We start from the raw sequence: 23,583 nt of genomic DNA, 5'->3' as shown, positions 1-23,583 counted from the left end.
CCAAAGGAATCTTTTGTCCAATCTGTCTCCAGATATCTGATGAAAACAACACCCGTATTTCAACAGATTTGGTTATTTGACCTTTGTGAAACCTACTTCCCCTCGTTCGGTTTCATTCACACACAACTTATCTTTTTCACTTTATACACTTCTTCCTGTCCCGTACAAGAAAAAGTTTATAAAGAACAGGTTCTGGTAACTATAAGCATACACGTATACTTGCACACTATAATTACCAATCATATGCCTACGCATATGAATAAAACTTCCAGTCAAGCACTGGTGTTGAATTATTTACTTTTGGGTTCCAAAATTTCCACTCGTTGCTTTAATTTTGCATTTCAAAATAGAACTTTCAGAACTGGTGACTCATTTCACTGCTTTTCTAATTTACACAATTCACTGCATGAACATATCTGATCTAAGTTACTCTAGTAGTTGTAAATATGCTAATTGTGGCCACTAATCAACATACAAACTATCCACTTACTTACTAATCATGCGTCATGCAACCATGTACAAATTGTGTGTTCGAGTGTAATAAGAACAACCATTTCCGAAAATTCGAATGATCAAGAAAATAACTTTTGAGTCTTTTCCTTTGCAGAGAAAAAAAATTTGTCAGTGCGTACAACTACGACAAAATTGAAAATTTAACCCGTTTTATCCCTGGACATGAGCCCCCATAAATGTCGCGCATGTAATGTTTGAGTGAGGTCTCGCTAGTGCAAGATTCTTTTTCTATCAAACTTAGACACAAAGGACACGCACTGACACGATATTTTTTTCTTCCACAAAGAAAACAAACGAATCTTAGATAGAATGCATCGTAAGTTTTTTTATTTATCTTTCTTTTTGTTTTTTTTTATACGATCGCGATCGAATTTTTATTTGTGGACGTGCTGTTAGAGTTCCGAAATGGTTTGAGTTCCTTTTTTGTATACACTTGAAAGTCAAACTTAGCTGAATGCCGCTGGTTTCCCCGTCGGTGCTGATAGAAGAAATCGACGATTAGGATCACTGGTTTCCCCGTCGGTGCTGATAGAAGAGATCGACGATCAGGATCACTGGTATCTCTCGAATACAGAATGTAACTGGTCTCCGAACTGGAAACCGGAGACGGAGTAGGAATAGGAAATAACCCACAGGTAACACACCTGGAAAGTAAGATTTTGTCTAATTTTTTGCACTCATGGCTTTTTCAACAGTTTCTCTCATCCGTGACATCACAAACTGACTTGCAGGGTTATGACACCCTCATACGATCCATTCTCTCTACGATTCATAGACTCAACATCAACAATCAATCCAACAACAATAATTTCCTAGTAACTTCTATTCAAACATCAGGGCTATGCATTAGCAAAACAATGAAATGGTCACCAGCTCGGAAATGAATAACCCATCACAAATATACGTACCCTAACGGTGTAAGAAAATGATGAACACAACTATAGGGACCCAAAACTCGAGGGTGTCCGGCTTAGCAACTGGAGTGTCGCCATTCTTTTCTCCCAGGTCGCCGCGCTCCCACGCTCGTCGCCCGACCGCCGACTCCTCTTCTCTCTCTGGACCCGCTTGATCTGCATCTCATACAGCCCCTAGCCTCGCGCCCGATGACTTCGATATCTTCGTGAGGCCTTCGCCGCTAATTCTCATCTCCTCCGGCTTGTATCGCTTCTGAACTTGAATCTAACGTTCACAGAACAGAACTTCTCGCTTGCCGTGCGTTCGCCAACTGATAGCCTTGCCTCGATTTGGATGTGCCGTTCACTTGACGACCAACCGACTAGCTTCACACTTACGTGGCTTTATCAGAATCGCTGCCCAATCATAATGTTGTCGCTACCTGCTGCCTTTGAACTGACCTGTCTGTTTCCAAGTTCCCAACAAAATGATATGACGTCATTAATGAACTGACGTATTTCCGTTCCGGTCTTGGTTATCCTTACAATGCACAGGCACTTGCTACATTACATTTGATAAAACATAGACAAAAAAAACACTACATTTTTTTATTCATTTTATTTCACAACAAAATAATATCCACCCTAACAAAACAATAAACATAGAGTCGCTGGACATGGATTCACGTAATTTTACGTGACACTGTGCACCATTCTGTGACATACATTTTCAGTCCTTTAAATGATTAATACATTCTACGTATGATGAATTTAAAATCTTGTTTTCTTCATTTTCGACAGTTCATCTGCGCGAGCATGTGTGGGTGCTTTGATGTGTGTGTGTGTGTGTGTGTGTGTGTGTGTGTGTGTGTGTGTGTGTGTGTGTGAGCATGCAAAACCCACCAACCGGGTTTATGTATATGTTCACACAGTACCAACTGGGGCTAAAAAAACAAGTGGGTTCCACATTTTGGAACCCAGTTGTTTTATTCTTGATTCGTAACAACCAGGTTCCAAACGACTCAGAAAACAAGTTTTAGCAAAAAATATTTTTATTTTTTTTTTACGGAAAGAATGCCATATTCAAGATGATGACACTCTTTCCGTCAAAATTCCGTGCCCTATAGGCTACGAAATAGGTCAAATTTTATGCCTTTTTTAGTGTCAAATTCGTCCATGCCGGAGCGGATACTGCAGCCAGTGCGGTTGTAGTGCAAGCGCACTACAAAGACACTGCGCGCAGTGCCGTTGTAGTCCAAGTGCACTATCGGCTATGAACCCACTTGGTGGGTTTTGCGTGTATGTGTGTGCGTGTGTGTGTGTACCCCCGTTTCCACAGGTTTGGTTGCCTAAATCACCTTAAGGCAACCATCCACACGTGGATGGCAACCTAAACTCTGGATGACAACCTAATTGTGTGGATGGTCGCTTCATTTAACACCGTTAAATTGACTTTTTTGACGGAAAGAATGTCATAACAATGTTCAAAATGACATTCTTTCCGTCCTCTATAGGCGACGAAATAGGTCAAATTTTGTGCATTTTTTAGTGCAAAATTCTTCGATGCCGGAGCGAGTACTGCACCCAGTGCTGTTGTAGTGCAAGTGCACTAGAAAGGCACTACACCCAGTGCCGCCTCTTAGGTAACCATCCACACTTTAGGTATGTGTGTGTGTGTGTGTGTTTGTGTTTGTGTGTGTGAGTGTATTGTACGCATCTCTCGTTAAAAAAACTATTCTTTTTTCCTCTTCTTTCCTTTGCCTTCATTTCGCTCCATCCCTTTCTCTCTCTCTCTCTCTCTCTCTCTCTCTCTCTCTCTCTCTCTCTCTCTCTCTCTCTCTCTCTCTCTCTCTCTCTCTCTCTCTCTCTCTCTCTCTCTCTCTCTCTCTCTCTCTCTCTCTCTCTCTCTCTCTCTCTCTCTGTCTCTCAACTGGTAGAGGGAAATACTGGTTATATGAATTGTTCCTTATTTGGACCACCTCAGTTGTAAAAAAACATAAGATGAGCGCTCAAAAACATTTTCATTCGCTACAGTTATCCTCTTCAAAAAATGTGCGTCTGTCCAAACAGCACATTACACAACACCGTTAGTCTGTCACACCTTTGTTACACATTGGTGAGAGGGGAGGGGGGGGGGAGATGGGGTGGTAATTGAACTCTTAATGTGACGCTTTAAGCCGATTAATTTTTGGGAAGAAACAAAAATTCGAAACAAAGAAATTGCTATATCCTACAGCTTAAACTGCATTCATTATCTCTATTGTTGATCCTGTGTTATGTTTAACGCGGGAACAAAGTATATCGGGAAAATCTCACAGTATATAGGTGTGGAACGCCTGTAATGATAGAAGAACAGAACAGAATAGACTTTTATAGTCATGCACGCATATGCATCCTCAGATCAATCTAAATCAACCATAATCAAAGGTTATATCTGAGCCCTGAGTGTTGAATAATGTGTGTGTGCGTGCGTGTGTGTGTGTGTGTGTGTGTGTGTATGTGTGTGTGTGTACCCATGTTTCCACAGGTTTGGTTGCCTAAATCACCATAAGGCAACTATCCACACGTGGATGGCAACCTAAACTCTGGATGGCAACCTAATTGTGTGGATGCTCGCTTCATTTAACACCGTTAAATTGACTTTTTTGACGGAAAGAATGTCATAACAATGTTCAAAATGACATTCTTTCCGTCCTCTATAGGCGACGAAATAGGTCAAATTTTGTGCATTTTTTAGTGCAAAATTCTTCGATGCCGGAGCGAGTACTGCACCCAGTGCTGTTGTAGTGCAAGTGCACTAGAAAGGCACTACACCCAGTGCCGCCTCTTAGGTAACCATCCACACTTTAGGTACGTGTGTGTGCCTTAGCGGCAACACTTTCTATTGTAATACCTTTGTTAGCACACCTACATTCAGCTTACTGAACAGAGAACAAACAACATGTATACAATTTCTTGGGGTAAAGATGGAAATCAGTAAGAAAACAAAGTGCTCCAAATCCATAGCCCTTCCCCGACAGTTACAACTGTACGTACGCACACAAACAGACGCGTACTCGCACACAAACACACGCACAAACACATAAACACAACACACACACACACACACACAACTTGGACACACACACACATACACACACACACACACAATAAAACAGATCCACAGACACACTAACATCCCCTCCCATCCCACAAACACACGCACGCACACGCACGCACGCACGCACGTACGCTTACACTGAAACAATCAACACACACACACAAACAAACACACACACATATACACACACACACACATACACACACACATTGATGGACTCCCCTCCCCAATCTCTAGTCCCCCCACACACGCACGCATACACTTTAACACACATACAGATCCACAGACACACTTATCCCCACCCCCAACGAACCCCTCCCCCAACACACACACACACACACACACACACACACATATCCACATACACACCATCCCTCTCCCCCATCATCCCACACATACAAGCACGCACGCACCAATGCACGCACGCACGCACGCACGCACGCACGCACGCACGCACGCAATCACTTAAACAAACATCACACACACGCACGCACGCATACACTTAAATACACACACATACACAAACGCACAAACACACAAACACACGCGCACACACGCGAACATTCCCACCCCCTCTCACACCACCCACCCCACTCACACATGTCAAACGAGTGTTTTTGCCGATACCCTCAATGAATCTCTTTTACTCTCGGACAGCAGCATCAGGGCTCTTGTAACGGTTTCCTCCGATCTTTTGCTTTAAATGTAAAAACAGGATTCAGGAAAATATAGTGAACAAAACATCAGGCAGACATCCTAATCTGTTAGAAATTACATTGATTTGGAACCTGTGTAAAACGGGACATTGCGGTGGTGTAGCATCAACCCTCAAGTACCCATGTTTGACGCCAAGCTTTAAACACCACGGGCAGGCAATGATGCATGTACTGCTCAAAGGTAGCCTAAACTACAGGCGGGAGTTTACGTCCTCTCAGAAACTATTTCTATTTGGGACAAGAGTTGTTGATACGCTAAGGAGCTGGTAAAAGTGAGAAAAGAGGGGAGGATGACGGGGTGGCAGGAGTAGTGATGATAAAAGTTTGTTAAGAGGGATAGTGTGATTTAATATAATTGGGTTTGGCACCCGTTGTCTCCAAGAGCATTGGGAATAGGATGTTAAAAGTATACGTTTATTTTCCAAAAAAGTACTTGATAAAAAGTGATACAATTTTAGAGCCACTTTATAAAATCAAAGGTTAAAACAGGTGATTCAGATTTGTACAGGGAGGGCTTAAAAGCAGATATATACAGCACATAGGCCTTTTTTTCATTTCACTTGCAGTTTAAGAAAGCTATCTATGCCACAGTGACGCACCGAACACATTCGCTCACACAGATATGGGGTATATACGCATGGTACTGGCCTCTAAATAATGTTGCGTATAAAATAGTTTGTCGTATATTGACGAGTAATTACATACATCTAAAATAGTTTTGAGAATAAAATAGATTTTCGCCTAAGGAACGAACAAGAGAGTAGTTGGGGTATGGTGTGGAGGGTCTATTAGGGTGAGCGAGAGTTGAGATGTGGTAGGTGTGACGTCTCGAGACACGAACCCCCTTCCTTCTGGGGTGGGGGTGGAGTGGGGGAGGTGGGGGACAGGGACGCGTACCCGCTGTACGCACAGGGAGGTGGGGGGTGGACCAGTGGAGAGCCTTTTTGAACGCGGCTCAAAGGTAGCCGTACGCTGCTCCCCTTTTATATATGTGGCGATGTGTTCTTATTTTGTTCTTATTTTCAAAAACAAATGGGACCACCCTTTTTTTGCCAGTGTTCCGAGATCAGCAATAGTTGATAGGGGTGGAGCCGTTCCGAGATCAGCAATAGTTGATAGGGGTGGAGCCGTTCCGAGATCAGCAATAGTTGATAGGGGTGGAGCCGTTCCGAGATCAGCAATAGTTGATAGGGGTGGAGCCGTTCCGAGATCAGCAATAGTTGATAGGGGTGGAGCCGTTTAGGAACGTGACACGGCTGATTGGTGTGTTGCCCGGGGTCAGATTGATAGATCCAAGTCCCCGTCGCCTGTGACAACCTTCACAAAATCCTCTCACTCTATTTGTATGCACATGTCGAGACATACCGCCTTTTGAAGACCAGAAAGAGCACTGGCACCCGCTGTCTGCGCAACGCTTGTGTACCCGTAAAGGCTTGTCCCAGATCACATCGATGGGTGCCGATTCAACTATCTATGTGTCCTTTACCTCCGTGTGTGTGATTCGTGCACAATCTCTCTATTTAACGTTGTAACGGCAGCAACGTTTGTTGCAGTAACAACATCCAACTGTCGGTCTGGGCGGGTGTCAACATTGTAACAGCAGCAACGTTTGTTGCAGTAACAGCATTTAACTGTCGTTCTGGGCGGGTGTCAACATTGTAACGGCAGCAACGTTTGTTGCAGTAACAGCATTCAACTGTCGGTCTGCGCGGGTGTCAACTTTGAAGACGTGTCTACCCGATTTATATTGATTGTACCAGCTGTAAGTACTTGTTTCTAATTCCCATCCTCGCCCCCAACACACACACAACTTAAACACAACACACACACGCACACACACACACACACACGCACGCACGCACGCACGCACGCGTACAAACACACAGACACACACACACATGCACATACCCACGTACACACACACACACGTGTGCACACACAGACAGACAGACAGACAGACAGACACACGCACACACACACACACACACACACACACTCAGATCCACAGACACCCTACCCCCCCTCCCCCCTCCCCACACAAACACACACACAAGCACGCTCGCACGCATATACTTAAACACACAACACACACATGCACGCACGCACGCACGCACGTATACACATCAACACACACACACACACACACACACACACACACACACACACACACACACACACACACACACACATCCAAAGACACGGTAACACACCCACCCCCTCTCCCCCACCCCTCCCCCCTCACACACACATGCACGCAAGCACGCTTACACTAAAACACACACACACACACACACACACACACACACACACACACACAAATCCACACACACACATACCCTCAACACACCCAGACCCCCCCCCCATCACAGACACACGCACGCATACACTCAAGCACACACACACACTCACACAAGCACACACACACACACACACACACACACATACACACACACACACACACATACACAAACACACGCACCTCACACTTTGATCTTGAATTCTCTTTACCTTGCTGTCCAGAGGGCATCATGTCGAGTTCTTTGCATGTTGGTTGAAGGGAAGCACACACATCCCCAGAAATACAAACACTCCCACCCCCATCCCCCCCACACACTCACACATACACATGCACACACGTACGCTTACTCTGAAACAATAACAACACACACACACACACGCACCTAAAGTGTGGATGGTTACCTAAGAGGCGGCACTGGGTGCAGTGCCTTTCTAGTGCACTTGCACTACAACAGCACTGGGTGCAGTACTCGCTCCGGCATCGAAGAATTTTGCACTAAAAAATGCACAAAATTTGACCTATTTCGTCGCCTATAGAGGACGGAAAGAATGTCATTTTGAACATTGTTATGACATTCTTTCCGTCAAAAAAGTCAATTTAACGGTGTTAAATGAAGCGACCATCCACACAATTAGGTTGCCATCCAGAGTTTAGGTTGCCATCCACGTGTGGATGGTTGCCTTATGGTGATTTAGGCAACCAAACCTGTGGAAACGGGGGTACACCCACACACACACACACACACACACACACACACACACCTCACACTATGATGTTGAATTCTCGTTACCTTGCTGTCCAGAGGGCATCATGTGGGGTTCTTTGCATGTTGGTTGAAGGGAAGCAACCCAGAAATGATGGCCCTTGAACACTTAATTTCGGAGTTCCCCTCTTTGTAAACACTTGCACAATCTCCGCCAAAGGTAAGTACCGTACACTACCTTGTATACGCCCACCCCCCTAAAGCACCAATGTCGATCGAAAGTAGGGGGTGGGCGTTTACTTGGTACTGTACCCTGTGCAGGATCAGTTCCTCGTAATAAATAGCGACAGGATGATTATGTTTCTGTGCAAAATGTGTCCCCTCTTTCTCTGTGACACGCACGTGTTCTCGTGAGTCCCAGTGCCTTCATTGCCAAAATGGAAACTGGAACCTAACCACAAGAATCCCTTTTCATGGTTTGTGAACAAAATAATGCACAAATCTCGAATACAAACTGGAAATAGTGACTCAGGATGTGCTCCGTTTAACCAGCATTAGCAGCGTGTTTCTAAACAGAGATCACGAAATGAAACAAGATCTGCCTCGTTTAACCAGCATTAGCAGCGTGTGTCTAAACAGAAATCACAAAATAAAACATGATCTGCCTCGTTTAACCAGCATTAGCAGCGTGTGTCTAAACAGAAATCACAAAATGAAACATGATCTGCCTCGTTTAACCAGCATTAGCAGCGTGTGTCTAAACAGAAATCACAAAATGAAACATGATCTGCCTCGTTTAACCAGCATTAGCAGCGTGTTTCTAAACAGAAATCACAAAATGAAACATGATCTGCCTCGTTTAACCAGCATTAGCAGCGTGTTTCTAAACAGAAATCACAAAATGAAACATGATCTGCCTCGTTTAACCAGCATTAGCAGCGTGTTTTTAAACAGAAATCACAAAATGAAACATGATCTGCCTCGTTTAACCAGCATTAGCAGCGTGTTTTTAAACAGAAATCACAAAATGAAACATGATCTGCCTCGTTTAACCAGCATTAGCAGCGTGTTTTTAAACAGAAATCACAAAATGAAACATGATCTGCCTCATTTAACCAGCATTAGCAGCGTGTGTCTAAACAGAAATCACAAAATGAAACATGATCTGCCTCGTTTAACCAGCATTAGCAGCGTGTTTTTAAACAGAAATGACAAAATGAAACATGATCTGCCTCGTTTAACCAGCATTAGCAGCGTGTTTCTAAACAGAAATCACAAAATGAAACATGATCTGCCTCGTTTAACCAGCATTAGCAGCGTGTTTCTAAACAGAAATCACAAAATGAAACATGATCTGCCTCGTTTAACCAGCATTAGCAGCGTGTGTCTAAACATAAATCACAAAATGAAACATGATCTGCCTCGTTTGACCAGCATTTGCAGCGTGTTTCTAAACAGAGATCACAAAATGAAACATGATCTGCCTCGTTTAACCAGCATTAGCAGCGTGTTTCTAAACAGAAATCACAAAATGAAACATGATCTGCCTCGTTTAACCAGCATTAGCAGCGTGTTTCTAAACAGAAATCACAAAATGAAACAAGATCTGCGTCGTTTAACCAGCATTAGTAGCGTGTGTCTAAACAGAAATCACAAAATGAAACATGATATCTGTAGTCAGTTCATTTGCTCTGATCCAAGTATTCAAGGGGGAGTACGGTGTGTCAAACACAGCGCATTCAAACAACACTTTGTTCACTCGATCTCTGTAAAGTCCCCAAGGTCGAGCTCTGCAATATCAAATGTGTCTCACAAAACTTTTAGGCATGGCTATTCTGTGACTGCAGTTACAAAGTGAAACCAACGAATAATATGAACGTAATGCGTGCGGATTTAAAAACAAAAGAGAAAAAAAGAAAAGAAAAACAGAAATTGTTTTTGTACACCGTTAGTCCAAATGTGTTGGGCGTGGGCGTTTACATTATTCAGTACCCTATACACACTGGGCGTTTACAATATACAGTACCCTATACACACTGGGCGTTTACAATATACAGTACCCTATACACACTGGGCGTTTACAATATACAGTACCCTATACACACTGGGCGTTTACATTATACAGTACCCTATACACACTGGGCGTTTACAATATACAGTACCCTATACACACTGGGCGTTTACAAGGTAGTTTAGGGTATAACTGAGGAAGGTGGCAACAGAAACCTCCTATAATTAGTATTAATCTTCTGATTTATTTATTTTCAAAAAAACATCATTTGATTATCCACTTTCAAACAAAATAATAGAACATGATTGTATTCAATATATCGGCAGATACATGAATTACCTCATTAATTGCTTGACTTTCAAAAGCGATTCCGGGTCGATCATTTATCCAACACCGATGCAAAATTGTCGCCGAAGACCAGCACAGGTAATGAGGTTATAGTGACAGCGATCTATCCAAGGGAAACAACTGCAAAAATATTCACGGCCAAGGAAATACACAGACAGAGTTTCTTCCCCTATCCGATTCCTTACTGATTTGACCAGATCAAATGGGGAATCCATTCTAAGCGCATGCTGTAGCTTTCTCTATACAAGGATCAGGATAAGATTGTATATAGTCCTGTGAGGTTACCCTACCTGGGGAAAGCGAGCTACCATACAGTATACGGCGCTACCCCTTTTTTGCTCCTTTACTTTTCTTCCTGCATGCGTGTATTCATGTTTCCAAGCCCTGAGACTTTCGCTGTGAACTTGGGTTCTTTATCGTGCGCATGCGAGCACACGGGGGTGTTCAGCCACCGAGAAGAGTCTGCACTAAGTTGACTCTGGGAAATAAATCCCTCGCCGACCGTGGGGATCGAACAATAACGACAACTGGATTTGAAGCCAGCGAAGGAGTGGTTCAGTCTTTCTTCCTCTTGGTGATCATCCTTTCTGGGGACTTTTAATAACTCTGATGTTACAAGTGACTGATGCACTCTGACAGCTGGCTTTCCTCTCATGCACAGAATAACAACCATGATGAAGCGGTCTCACAATCATCACCCCCAGACACTCTGACAGCTGGCTTTCCTCTCATGCACAGAATAACAACCATGATGAAGCGGTCTCACATCACCCCCAGACACTCTGACAGCTGGCTCTCCTCTCATGCACAGAATAACAACCATGATGAAGCGGTCTCATATCACCCCCAGACACTGTGACAGCTGGCTTTCCTCTCATGCACAGAACAACAACCATGATGAAGCGGTCTCACATCACCCCCAGACACTCTGACAGCTGGCTCTCCTCTCATGCACAGAATAACAACCATGATGAAGCGGTCTCACATCACCCCCAGACACTCTGACAGCTGGCTTTCCTCTCATGCACAGAACAACAACCATGATGAAGCGGTCTCACATCACCCCCAGACACTGTGACAGCTGGCTTTCCTCTCATGCACAGAACAACAACCATGATGAAGCGGTCTCACATCACCCCCAGACACTCTGACAGCTGGCTTTCCTCTCATGCACAGAATAACAACCATGATGAAGCTGTCTCACACCACCCCCAGACACTGTGACAGCTGGCTTTCCTCTCATGCACAGAACAACAACCATGATGAAGCGGTCTCACATCACCCCCAGACACTGTGACAGCTGGCTTTCCTCTCATGCACAGAACAACAACCATGATGAAGCGGTCTCACATCACCCCCAGACACTGTGACAGCTGGCTTTCCTCTCATGCACAGAATAACAACCATGATGAAGCGGTCTCACATCACCCCCAGACACTCTGACAGCTGGCTTTCCTCTCATGCACATAATAACAACCATGATGAAGCGGTCTCACATCACCCCCAGACACTCTGACAGCTGGCTTTCCTCTCATGCACAGAATAACAACCATGATGAAGCGGTCTCACATCACCCCGAGCGTCCTCGAGACAATAAACAATGATAAACAATCCCTCTGAAGTAGGTCACATGCAAGTAGGTCACATGCAAGTAGATCACATGCAAGTAGATCACATGCAAGTAGGTCACATGCAAGTAGGTCACATGCAAGTAGATCACATGCAAGTAGACCACATTAAAGGTGGTCACATGCAAGTAGGTCATTTGCAAGTAGGTCATTTGCAAGTTGGTTATATAAAAGGTCACACGCAAGTAGGTCAACCACAGGTAGGTCACACGAAAGGAGGTCACATGCAAACATACATGTCAAATGCAAGTAGGTCACAACAATTTCAGTTGCACTGAGCTCTGCTGCCTGCTGTACCTTCCGGGGCTCTATTTTATTGGTCACAATCATTCTCCCGAAATCGGAGTATGGCTGCCTAAATTGTGTGGGGAAAAAAGGTCGTACACATTCAAACCCGCTCGTGCAAAAACACCAGTGTATGAGGAAGTTTCAGCCCATGGACGCAGAAGACGATATAGCTGTGTAACCAACTTGGACATTTCACACACAATTGTGTTTCAGGGCTCCCCATCTAGAGAGTCCCGGGACCCCCACTTTCAATTTTTAGAGGGTCCATGGACCCCGTCAGTGAAATTTCAGAAGGTCCCAAAAGTCCAGGGGCCCCAAAGCGCTAGGCCTCCTGTACTGATAATACATTGTGCTAACACATTGTTTGATATCAAGTGGTTTTGTTGTGGGAATATTCCAGGAGAACAAAACATTACTGTGTTTTGTTGCATTAAAAACACACCCACACACGGGTGCGCGCGCGCCTCCCCCCCCCCCCCCCCAGATGTTGTTTGAAAGGGGTATTTTGGATCTCTCTTTATAAATAAAAAAATAAAAAAATAAAAAGTACGTTTGCTTGGTATGGGGGTGGAGCTTCTGTTAGATTATTTCCATGACTGAGAGCCAGTTGTTGACAGAGAATTAAGCAAATTTAACTGGTGCAGTCTGTGAGACTTGAAATACAATCACATTGACAGGCTTGCATTTGAAACTTCTCGGTGATGATCGTGGATTGACGTCCACCAGAAGCCTTTGTGAGGCTTCAATACGACTTTTTGCACAAGTCAATCCACGACCACCAGGAGCCTTTGTGAGGCTTCAATACGACTTTTTGCACAAGTCAATCCACGACCACCAGAAGCCTTTGTGAGGCTTCAATACGACTTTTTGCACAAGTCAATCCACGACCACCAGAAGCCTTTGTGAGGCTTCAATACGACTTTTTGCAGAAGTCAATCCACGACCATCATTTCGAAGTTTCAAATGTAAGCCTATCAATGTCATTGTGTATACGTCCTCTTCCATTCTGTTTGAAAACATCTGTATCTTGTGCTCGGTGTGTGCGATATGTTTCCTCCTGTGCATGGCTGGATCTGTCTGAGCAGTGTATTCGTTCACCGTTCAAGTCGCCCAACAAGCTTTTGCGCCAGCAACCAGAGCATTTTAAACCAAAACCTTTACCGGGCACAGCAACATCTGCATCGGCTTCAGCTTCCTTTTTACATTTAGTCAAGTTTTGACTAAATGTTTTAACGTAGAGGGGGGAATGGAGACGAGGGTCGTGGTGTATGTGTGTGTGTCTGTCTGTCTGTGTGTGTGTGTAGAGCGATTCAGACTAAACTACTGGACCGATCTTTATGAAATTTGACATGAGAGTTTCTGGGTATGATATCCCCGGACGTGTTTTTCATTTTTTTGATAAATGTCTTTGATGACGTCATATCCGGCTTTTCGTGAAAGTTGAGGCGGCACTGTCACGCCCTCATTTTTCAACCAAATTGGTTGAAATTTTGGTCAAGTAATCTTCGACGAAGCCCGGGTTTCGGTATTGCATTTCAGCTTGGTGGCTTAATCGGTGCGGATCGGTGTGGCCAGTGCCCGTCTGTACCACAAAGAGCAACCCAAGGTGAGGAGAACCGTGGCCTGCACACGCTGCCTCCAGGAGGGGCACTGGACGTCTGATTGCGGTAACGACATCGCATGCAGAGAATGTGGTCAGTCTGGCCACAGGAGAGGCGACCCCGATTGTGATGCCGTCCCCGCTGGGGATCCCCCTCTCACGTCAGATGATGTGGGCGTGGCGACCGAGCGCGGCACAGAGGAAACTGCCAGCGACGAAGACGAACGGGAGGAGCCCCAGTCCCAGTCCCAGGAAGAGAAAGAGAGTGCTTCACTGGCTGATACCATTCATGTTTCATCACAGAAAAAACAGTGCAACAATCCCAAACAAAAACACGCACAAAAACAAGGATTCCTTTCCCGCGGCAGACAAGTCAACACAAACAAACCAGACAAAAACCAAACAAGGCTCATTTTAGAGCCACGCTCGCGGTCGCTGAGTGTGAAAAGGCTAAGGTCACAAACAGGGGATTCCCCTGACAGTGACAATGCGACAGAAAAGCTCCCCAAGTTGACACTGGCTGACACGGGTGTCCGTGATGCACGTGACTGCGCCACACCTGGCATGGGGTAGGTTTAACTGTGGTTTGTTGATGACAACACGGTGACGGACTGATACTGTCTCTAGGACGATGATCATGCCTGACGATTTAAGTGTGTTCTCACTTAACGTGAGAGGGATTCGATCCCCAAACAAACGGAAACAACTGTTCCAGTTTTTAAGAAGACAAAAATTTGATGTAGTATGTTTGCAGGAAACGTATATCACGAAACAGGTAGCTGATATGTGGAAAAAGGAATGGGGAGGGGATATGATTTATACCGAACGAACATCACACAGTGGTGGTCAAATGATTTTGTTTAAGAAAGGATGTAATTTTGATTATAAAGTAATGGAGACCCATTGTGATAGAATCCAAGGGGTAAATATAATTTGTGAAGGAAAGGATTTGTGGATTTTGAATGCTTATGCGCCAAACGATGTAAACTCCAAATGTGTTTTTTATCAGAAGGTTGTGTCAATTATTAAAGATTCCCGTTTGAGTAACGTCATTTTGTGTGGTGATTTTAATTGTGTTCTTGATAATGAGTTAGACATAGTGAGCGGAGAAAGGCACGCTGAAAGAGCAGTGTCACAACTGAATGAAATGTTTATCGCATGTGATTTGTTTGATGTATGGAGATTATTTAACCCTGGTATTAAAGAATTTTCTTGGTCAAAGAAGAATCCGTTTATTGCTAGGAGAATTGACTATGTATTTACATGTGCAACACTTTTTGATAGAACTACGGAATGTTGTTTATTGTCTGTTCCCTTTTCCGACCACAGAGGTTGTTCTGTGCAACTCAAATTAACTGAGATTGACAGAGGCCCGAGTTACTGGAAATTCAATAATTCTCTCCTCCAGGATAAAGATTTCATTGATGGTATGAATAGAATGATTGAAAATCACGCATATGATTTTATAAACGATACTGATTATCAAACCGTATGGGAGCTGTTAAAATGTGAAATAAGAGATTATGCAATGCAGTACGCGCAGAAGAAAAGCGTTGAAAGAAGAAACGGTATTGTTTTGTTGTATGCTGAATTAAATGATTTGGATGCAAGGTTAGCGAATGACCCAGATAACTGTGGAATGCAATGCGAGCGTGAGAACCTTAAGTTAAAAATAGAATTAGTTGAGCAGTGTAAAGCTCGCGCAGCCCAAGTACGCGCCCGTGCGAAGTGGATAGAACAGGGAGAAAAGAACACAAAGTATTTTCTCAACCTTGAAAAAGCCAGAGCAAATGCGAAGATTATGGACAGTATACAGTGTGAATCTGGGGAAGTAATAACTGACCAGAGTGAAATCTTGAACGCGCAAAAGAATTACTATGCTGACTTGTACAGAAAAAAAGTAAACGTTGAAAACATGGACGAAAAGGTGGATCAGTTTTTATCTGATGTGACAACATTACAGATTTCAGATTTTCAGAGAAATGAGTGTGAAGGGTTAATAACTGAAAACGAAGCTCTCGCTGCACTTAAACAAATGAAATCTGGGTCGGCCCCTGGGGTTGATGGTATTACTGCAGAATTTTTGAAAGTGTTCTGGACCCGCATCAGAACATTGTTAATTGCGTCTTTTAATGCAAGTTTTGACGATGGAAAATTGTCTTCCACGCAGCGCAAAGCTGTCATTACTCTTATACACAAGGGAAAGGACTTGCCCAAAAATGAATTAAAGAACTGGAGACCCATCTCCCTTACAAACAGCGATTATAAACTGATAGCCAAGTGTTTGGCAAAAAGGTTAGGAAGCGTTATTGGTGATATTGTTCAGAAAGATCAAGTCGGTTATATTAAAGGCAGAAAAGTATCTACAATATTAAGGTTAATTGATGATGTAATCGAACAGTCACACGAGTTAAATCAACCTGGTCTGTTGGTCGCAATTGACTGTGTTCAAGCGTACGATAGTATTTCAAAAGAGTTTATTATTAAAGCCTTTCAAAAATTCGGGTTTGGGCCAGAATTTGTTCAATGGGTGACTGTGTTAATGAACGACACGGTTAGCTCAGTGCAGTATTGTGGATGGTTGTCGGATTTTTTTGATGTGAAAGCCGGGATTCGTCAAGGGTGCCCGTTTTCATGTTTGGCCTTTGTACTGGCCATTGAATTGTTGGCATCAAAAATAAGACAGTGTAGACGTATTAAAGGAATTTCGTTATGGAATAATGTTGATATTGCAACCGTTATTAAAATTGCTCTGTATGCAGACGATATCACCCTTTTTTTAAAGGATGAGATTGATATGTATTATGCACTTGAAATAATGAATGACTTTTCTAGCTTTTCAGGCTTAAGGATACATAAGAGAAAGTCTGAGGCGATGTGGTTGGGTAGTAGGAAACATTGTGATGAAACATTTTATAATTTTGTTTGGAAGAAGAAGTTGAAGATTTTGGGTGTATATTTTTGTAATGATAAGAGTGCTTCTTTGGTAGAAGATAACTGGACTGGAAGAATAAGGAATATTAAGCGATTGATTTGTGCATGGGAGAAGCGAAATTTGAGCATTTTAGGGAAAATATGTATTGTGAAAACGTTTTTAATTTCACAATTTGTGTATATTATGCAAGCGTTTGTATTACCTGACTGTATTTTGAATGAAGTCAATACCTTATTGTACAGATTTTTGTGGCGAAAAAGAGATTGTAATCGGAAGGCCTTTGAAAAGGTGAAAAGAAGCGTTTTATGTTTTGAAATTGAAAAAGGTGGTTTAAAAATGATCGATATTAGGCAAATGCAAATTTCTTTTTTATTACAATGGGTTTCACAACTGACTACATCAAATGAAAATGATAATTGGAGTCTCACTCCAAAGATGATGTATTTGCGTTTTGGAAAGCACTTTGAATGTTTCTTATCGAATGTAAACAGTGCAAGATTTAAAGGGTTAGACCTAGTGAAATCACACTTTTGGAAAGCAGTATTAAAATATTGGCTGGATAATAACCACTACGATCGTGGGACAATCGGGCCGATTTTATTATGGAATAATGCATGCATAACGTATAGTGGCAAAGTTTTATTTTTTGAAAGTTGGATACGACGAGGTGTATTGGTATTAACTGACATTGTACGTTCGGGAGACATATTATCATATCAAGATATATGTGATTTGATTGGATATTCGCCAAACCGAATTCTTGAATATAATGTTGTAAAAGCCGCTGTGTCATTATTCATGAGGAAAAATGTTGTAAATATGACTGATGATGTTTGTATTACCCCACTGTTTAACGGCAAAAATGTGTTAAGTGCCAAAGAATATCGGAAAGAGATTATTAATATGAAAACAGATGTACCATGTTCCGGAGGATTTTGGAAGAGAAAGTTTAATGTAGAAATTGATGAACGATCTTGGATAGTTGCCCATCTGTCAACACAAGAGACTAGATTAAGAGTTTTACACTGGAAAATTATGCACAACATTTATCCGACCAACATTCTCCTGTGTAAAATGAAAGTAACGGAAACTAATAAATGTAATTACTGTTGTGATGTAACTGATTTCATTGAACACTTCTTTTTTGAATGCCCGGTTGTATACAAATTCTGGAAGTTTATTGAAGAATTTATTTTTCGTACTTTAGAAATTAAGATTGTTTTGAAAGTTAGTGATGTTTTATTTGGTATGCATTTTGTAATGGTGAAAAAGGCAACTATGTATAAATTGAACCACATTATCTTAATCGGAAAGATGTGCGTTAGTATATATAAAAAAACAAATTCGTTTTTACCGTTGGAAAGTATTTTTAATAGGCAGTTACAGATAAGAAGCATTTTTGTGTGAGTGTTCGAAGAACAAAACGTTAAAAAAAAGTTAGCTTGTTGTACTCGATAAGATGTATTTAATTCATTGTATGAGATATTGTTGATTGTTGTTATTTATTTGAATAAAATTAAAAAAAAAAAAAAAAAAAAAAAAAAAAAAAAAAAAAGAAAAAAAAAAAAAAAAAAAAAAAAAAAATTAATTAATGACTTTGGTCATTAAAAATCTGAAAATTGTAAATAAAATATTTATTTTATAAAACGATCCCAATTTACGTTCATCTTATTCTTCATCATTTTCTGATTCCAAAAACATATAAATATGTTATATTTGGATTAAAAACAAGCTCTGAAAATTAAAATATAAAAATTATTATCAAAATTAAATTTTTGAAATCAATTTAAAAACACTTTCATCCTATTCATTGTCGGTTCCTGATTTCAAAAACATATAGATATGATATGTTTGGATTAAAAACACGCTCAGAAAGTTAAAACGAAGAGAGGTACAGAAAAGCGTGCTATCCTTCTCAGCGCAACTACTACCCCGCTCTTCTTGTCAATTTCACTGCCTTTGCCATGAGCGGTGGACTGACGATGCTACGAGTATACGGTCTTGCTGCGTTGCATTGCGTTCAGTTTCATTCTGTGAGTTCGACAGCTACTTGACTAAATGTTGTATTTTCGCCTTACGCGACTTGTTGATGTTGTTCCCGCGTAAAATTGGCATTTGTGCTGGCACCAAACTAAGCTAACGACTACAGTCTCAAAAGAGTACCTATACTATAGTACGCACGATAACGGATATTTAGTACGTCACGGGACCCGCTCGTTTTTTGGTTAAATGCGTCCCCCTCCACACATGTTGAGTACGTCTCTTTGGCTTCTGGTGCGTATAGGACGCAGGGATACACACTTTGGGGAACCCTGTGTTCGTTTACAGACATGCATTGGGCACGAGGTTTTACGACTCCATCAGTTGTGTGTTCGTCAACACCTCGTACACACTGAACATCCAGGTGTACTTTTAACATCCAGCTTTGTAGTTAGAAAATGTCGTGTCGGTCTTTTCAGTGATACGTACATCCGTTACCTACCTTTTACACAAAAGCATTTCAGAACCTAAACAATGTATGGCTATGACAGTATGTACCTACATGTGCTTTATGGAGGAAAACATGTTGCGTGCTTTCATCATCACCATGGTTACATACGTTACCGATGCATACGTTACCGCTTCGTTAGCATACAAATACTGAATGTTGAATTGTGAAAAATAACACAGATTGCATTTTACTGCAAGCCCAATTTTTCTATGCAAACGTAGAATTAGTAAAGTGAAGCCAACATCAAACATGTTCTTAAATGAATAGTCCTACATATATAACGTTGATACATAAATTCACTATACTGTGCATATGTTCTGCGCGAACTTAGAATCCGGTTTCATTCTAGAATGGACCGGGTCCAGGTTGGAATTCTAACCCTGCGCAAGTACAGGGGTGCCATTCTAGAATGAAACCCTTGAATAAAGGGGGCCGTAATGTTTGTAGGTAAGACAGAGTTGTCTTCCCTTGAATTATCTCCACCTGCACCTTCCCTTTGATAAAATGGGGCTGATTTGTCTACCCCTGAAAAAAATCCTTTGGCGATCTTGCGATGGCATGTCATGTCAAGAAAGTTGACACTCCTGAGTACGCAATAAACAAAGGCAGACCATAGCAAGGGGGACTACCAGGGCGGTATTGTTTGCAGGGCAGTTGTTTTTGTGATGAGAGCCGGTTGCGGCCGCTTGCAATCGCACTGTCTCCCTCTCGGAAATGTCCGGTTTTTTGACAATTTTTTTGACAGACAGACAGACAGACGGTCAGACCGACTAACCGACAGACAGACCAACAGAAGGACAGAGTGAGTTATAGAGCTGTTGTCACAGGTTTTAAAAAAAGTTGACATTATATCTTCACAATTCAGAAGACCAACTTCATGTATATGAATAAGATTAAAAGTTACAATCTTCACAATTCAGAAGACCAACTTCATGTATATGAATAAGATTAAAAGTTACAAGCGAGATCGGCAAAACACTGTCAGTCCGGAAATTTCCGTTCGTAGCGATCAGTGCTGAGTGTCTCAGTCTCAAAATCGTAATCACTTTCAGAACATCACAATCCCAATGTCTTTGAGTAAAGTGTAAAAAAAACGGAAAAAAAACCCAACCAAACACACAACGAACAAAAACAAACAGAAAATCCACATTTGTGGCTTTGGTTGTGTGATAGTCTAACTGAAATGACTATTCCAACTTGGACCCAAATTCCAACCTTGCGCACGGCCGATTCTAGAATGGACCAGCAACAAGGGTTTCATTCTAGAATGGCACCCCTGTACTTGCGCAGGGTTAGAATTCCAACCTGGACCCGGTCCATTCTAGAATGAAACCGGATTCTAAGTTCGCGCAGAACACATACATGAATGATGACAACTGTTTGCTTTTAGAGGGTATTATAGTACATTCTTATTGAGCAGTATCTGTCATAACTGCATGTCTTTTGTACTGAAAATGTCATGCTCCGTCTTATCCATAATACGTATCGATATACGTACCCTTATGTTCCGCACATTGTAAAAAGACATCTGCCTCAATAAAAAATGTGAAGACATTTAAAAAATTTTTTATTTTTCAACGAATAGTGATCTTAAATCCGTTACAATTATAGAAAGATAACGCTTGCCGACATTAACGCATACGCACGGCGCAACGCCTGCCCACTTACACGCACAAAGACAATCTTATAGGGCACTATATCAAAACACGTTGCTGTATATGGGTACGAGTGACGACCTTAAATCCATTCTCCCATTGTTGACAAGATAACACGCGATAAATACTCGGTGTGTCAACTGATTCCGTTCATACACCGGATGTTTCCGTTCATCCGCATGGTTCACATTGGTCCAATAACACACGCATTTGTACTTTTTGTTATTATGGGGGCCAGGAGGCCCCCATTCATACGGATAGTTTCGAGGTTGACCATGGGCAGCGCCATTTTGTTGTGAAATACGTCATCAGTTTGTGTACACAGGAAGTTGTGACATCCGTCACCCTATGGGAGGGGTGAAGGCAACATTGTTCATCAGTAGAAAGTTGTGAAATCCGTCACCCTATGGGAGGGGTGAAGGCAAAATTGGTCATCACTGAGTCTGTGTAACACAGGAAGTTGTGAAATACGTCACCCTATGGGAGGGGTGACGGCAAAATCGCAAAATCATGATAGGTCGCAATGTGCAGGGTCAACTGCAACAAACTCAAACCGAGCCATTCATACCTAATTGTATTTGAGTGACTTATATACCAACATTTTTATGTCTTATTTTTAGCACAGGTGTAGAAAAAATCATGAACCAAAGTGTTATTTATTTTCTAATTTAACATTTGTTTTACAAATGTGACTATGGTCTTTCAAACATACAGGGACATTAAACATTGTTATGTTAAAAAAAAGAAAAAAGAAAAAAGCCTTTGTGCACAAATCAGAAAATACATTGTACATTTTACCTACAGGCCAAACCGTGAGTGTCTGTGGCAAAGCCCGACCCAGGAAATTGCACTGATTTTATATTTAGATCAAAGGGAAATTGTCAAGAACAGGCGCTTGCATTTGGATGTGTCCAATGATAGTAGGTTTGGTTGTGATCAATCAGAATAATGTAGGAATAAAAATGTATGACAGTTTGGTATGATGACATGCAATTATAATTCACATATGCTGAAATATAATATTATACATCATGTAATATTATTATGGCTGTTGCCATGACCATGAAGCCCAACAAAGGTTTAATGTAATGTAATTCAAAATACCAAAACCAAGCACATATTAATCTCGTTTATGCGCGTGAAGATTGAGGCCGTCTGCCAGTAGCGGTTAGGTCATACAGTGGAACCCCTCTCTAGCGACCTTGAAAATGTTGACAAAAATCGGTCCTTATGGAGGGGGGTCCTTACAGAGGGAGGGGGGCGGAGTCAGATTTTCTTAAAAAAAGAAAACAGAGAAGTTTGAGTTGCTGACGACCGTTCCCTCAAACAAACTGCTTCGATTTCATGTTTGTCCATGGTGTCCACCAGTTCAGGTGCATGTACTACCCTGGCCAAGTTTCCTCTCAAGACATCAAAGAGACCGCCCCATCGGTTAAACTCCCCATAGGTTAAACTCGGTCACTGCAGGAAGTGTTTCCTCTCTCAGATATGAAAGGGGAACCACCTCTCACAGCTAAAACTGGGTCAATGACCCCTGAGAAGAAGGTCAGTGTCTATAAAATTTTAATCCTAGGCCTGCGGCCAGGGGGGGGGGGGGGAGTATACCCATACCATTTGAGAATCAGACCAAATGAGAATTGAACCATTTGAGAATATCCTTTTTTTTTCAATCACTACATCGAAGGCCTGCGGCCCGGGGTTCACATGGGTTGGTTTGTTTGTTTGTTTCAAACCCACACCCATATACACACATTTCACATTTAAACCATTTGTTGGCCCCCTGTCGATATTTATCGACTAAGTTCCTTGTTTGAATATGGAATACACAGAACTTGTAGTGGGGGCCTATTTCACTCTGATCTAGCGAATGTGTATGAACGGAAACGCTTTTCGTACGAACGGAAACATGCACTTTTGTACAAACAGAAACATGGTGTATGAACGGAATCTGCATGTTTTCAAAAGACAAGTGATTGTAAAAAAGCCATGGGTTTCTATAAACTTCTGTTCAAGCAAAATGCCGTATCAGGCAATGGTTTTGGTGATCGTGTGCAAATCAAGGGTCAGATTCGCTAACAGAGCAAGAAAAACAAGAAAATGTAAAGAAAATAAAAATGTAAATCAGGCAATTTTGCCACGTTCGGCCCGCGTGTGTTATCATTAGGATTACTAGCACCTTATCGTACACATAGCCCAACCATTTCGCTGCCTTATTCTTTCAATATAGCATGACTTCCCTTCTTTGTCTCTGTTAATCTAGGGAGAAAATATCCAGCGATATTCGTGCGAACCTGACGAGGCTGGAGACTCATCTGAACCTGACGAGGCTGGAGACTCATCTGAACCTGACGAGGCTGGAGAGGTCGACTTGGAGGGGTTTGAACACAACGAATGAACAGACTG

At 42.1% G+C, this 23,583-nt stretch overlaps 2 protein-coding genes and 1 long non-coding RNA gene across 5 annotated transcripts in view; 1 reads left to right on the top strand and 2 right to left on the bottom strand.

The window, feature by feature from the left end:
- Positions 1–23,583, top strand: part of LOC138950506 (uncharacterized) — a 241,243-nt gene that overhangs the window by 14,788 nt on the left and 202,872 nt on the right. The gene's annotated exons all lie outside the window — the stretch shown is intronic.
- LOC138950503 (uncharacterized) overlaps positions 1–23,583 on the bottom strand; it is a 291,738-nt gene that overhangs the window by 124,468 nt on the left and 143,687 nt on the right. The window lies entirely within an intron of this gene.
- LOC138950492 (uncharacterized) lies at positions 819–1,542 on the bottom strand. The gene is made up of 2 exons (XR_011450686.1): positions 1,422–1,542; positions 819–1,157 (listed from the first exon to the last, which is right to left on the bottom strand). It is a non-coding gene; the product is annotated as an uncharacterized lncRNA (long non-coding RNA).

The sequence above is a fragment of the Littorina saxatilis genome, linkage group LG16 (assembly GCF_037325665.1).
Source record: "Littorina saxatilis isolate snail1 linkage group LG16, US_GU_Lsax_2.0, whole genome shotgun sequence".
In the NCBI taxonomy this organism is placed as follows: Eukaryota; Metazoa; Mollusca; class Gastropoda; order Littorinimorpha; family Littorinidae; genus Littorina; species Littorina saxatilis.
The sequence above is the reverse complement of the archived record's forward strand: the minus strand, read 5'-3'. Positions and strand labels throughout refer to the sequence as shown.